Source organism: Erinaceus europaeus, chromosome 4, assembly GCF_950295315.1.
Source record: "Erinaceus europaeus chromosome 4, mEriEur2.1, whole genome shotgun sequence".
NCBI classification, from domain to species: domain Eukaryota; kingdom Metazoa; phylum Chordata; class Mammalia; order Eulipotyphla; family Erinaceidae; genus Erinaceus; species Erinaceus europaeus.
In genome coordinates this window covers 116,321,742-116,324,282 of record NC_080165.1, presented here as the reverse complement: position 1 = coordinate 116,324,282, position 2,541 = coordinate 116,321,742, and the positions used below count along the sequence as shown (strand labels likewise).

The window sequence follows — 2,541 nt, the reverse complement described above, 5'->3', positions numbered from 1 at the left end:
TAATTCCATCCCAGGTGGTTCACTTCCTAACAAAGTCCCAAAACCTAGATATAGACCAGGTTCCAGGAGATAGAGCATATGTTCACATGTATCCATAAACTAGGGCAAATTTATACCTGAAAGCAGTAGTACACTAGAGTTTGCAGTGAGTACACCCCAACACTTCATCTCCATTATTCCAACCTTTGGGTCCATGATTGTTAAACAATTTGTTTGGCTTTGTATGTTAACTCTCTTTTCAGCCACCAGGTTCCAGATGCCATCAGGATGCCGGCCAGGCTTCCCTGGACTGAAGACCCCACCAATGTGTCCTGGAGCTCAGCTTCCCCAGAGGCTCACCCTACTAGGGAAAGAGAGAGGCAGACTGGGAGTATGGAGCGACCAGTCAACACCCATGTTCAGCGGGGAAGCAATTACAGAAACCAGACCTCCCACCTTCTGTAACCCACAATGACCCTGGGTCCATGCTCCCAGAGGAAGAGAATGGGAAAGCTATTGGGGAGGGGATGGGATATGGATATTGGTTGGTGGGAATTGTGTGGAGTTGTAACCCCCATCCTATGATTTTATTAATGACGCCTTTCTTTAATTAATTAATTTAAAAAAAGAAGGAAGACAGAAACACAAACACACACACACACACACACACACACACACACACACACACTAGCACCAGCAAAGAGAGACCACCACAGTACTAAAACTTCCCCCAGTGCCATGGTGGTCTGAAGTTTGAAACTAGTCCACTCACAGTATAAAGCAGGCATCTTCCCATGTGAGATATTTTTCCAGGCCAACTAGTTTAATTCTTATAAAAGTCCTATGAGATATGTTCTACTATTACATCCTATTTTACACATGTAAAATTTACTAATAAATTATAACTGTTGTCTCATAAATACTAAACCCAGTCTGCTTAATTTCAAAAGACTTAAATGTAACAGGTGCTTCTGTAGTGTACATTTTTTGGAGAGAAAGTTTGTTTGTTTGTTTGTTTGTTTTACTCAGTAGTACCAAAAATTGAACCTGGGACCTCAGAGTCTCAGACACAAAAGTCTTTTCCCATAAGCATTGTGTGATCTCCTTAGCAACCTTAGTGGCTGGAAATATGATTGCCCCTTTGTTTTGGAAGGACAGAAAGAATTAATATATTTTTTCTTGAGTATTTATTTAGAAGAATTAATAGAATTAAAGAATTAATATATTATCATTAATATATTTTATAATTAATATATTAATTATAATTATATAATATATTTTATAATTAATATATTAATTGTAATTAATATATTTTTCTTGAGTATTTATTTATTTATTACAATTGATAGGGCAGAGCAAAACTGAGAGGGAAAGGGGAGATAGAGAGAAAGAAGGAAAGAGACACCTACAGCTCTGCTTTACTGTTTGCAAAGCTTCCACCTGCAGAGGGAAAGAAACCAAGAGCTTGAATCCAGGTCCTTGGATACACTGTAACATGTGCACTCTATTGGGCCAGCTACTGCACAGCCCCAGAGAACTACCTATTAACAGAGTCACAGAATCTTCATGTGGAAAGGTCTAGCAGAGGGAGTCAGGGAGTAGCACAGCAGGTTAAGCACATGTGACGCAAAGCACAAGGACTGGCTTAAGGATCCCGGTTAGAGCCCTTAGCTTCCCACCTGCATAGGGAATCTCTTCGCAAGCCTGAAGCAGGTATGCAGGTGTCTATCTTTCTCTCCTTTTCTCTGTCTTTCCCTCCTCTCTCCATGTCTCTCTGTCCTATGCAACAACAACAATAATAACTACAACAATAAAACTACAAGGGCAACAAAAGGAAATAAATATATTTTTAAAAAGTTGTAGTATATATACACAATGGAATACTATTCAGCTAAAAAAAATATGGTGACTTCACCATTTTCAGCCAATCTTGGATGGACCTTGAAAAATTCATGTTAAACTGATAAGAACAGATACTACACTTGATCTTAGCCAAAAGGCCAAGATGCGGCTTCCTGGGCCGGTGGGGGGTGGGGTTAAGTGGGTGGGATGGGACACAGTCTTTTGGTGGTGGGAACAGTGTTTAGATATACTCCTAGTAAAGTGTAGTCATATAAATCACTAGTTAATTAATACGAGAGGGGGAAAATTAATTGTATTCTCAAAGTTTTTAAAACACAGACTGAGTCTTTTTAATATATAGGCTGTGTATTTGATATGCGGACTCTCTCAAAAGCCTAGACCAAGTAGATCAGAAGCAACCAATAGCACAGCTATATACAAGATACTGGATAGCAAACCCTAACAAAAGGACTTTTCAAAGTTAACCCAATTACCAAATAATGTGATTAACTATCCATTGTCTTTTGGAACCCTAAGACAGCAGGAACCTCACATCTCCACTATAGAGCCTCTACTTCCCCCAGTCCTGGAACCTTAGGATAGGGTCCACTTTCCCGCATGCCTCTCCCAATCCATACCAAATAATATTGCATCTGCCGATCACAACCTAATCAACGCAGCGATTGCCACCTCAACGTGCTTCAGCTCAGACTGTGTCCA

General features: G+C 39.9%; 1 pseudogene; it reads right to left on the bottom strand.

Annotated features, from left to right (window-relative positions):
- Positions 1-1,854: 1,854 nt before the first annotated feature.
- Positions 1,855-1,991, bottom strand: LOC132538367 (U2 spliceosomal RNA; annotated as a pseudogene).
- Positions 1,992-2,541: the final 550 nt, after the last annotated feature.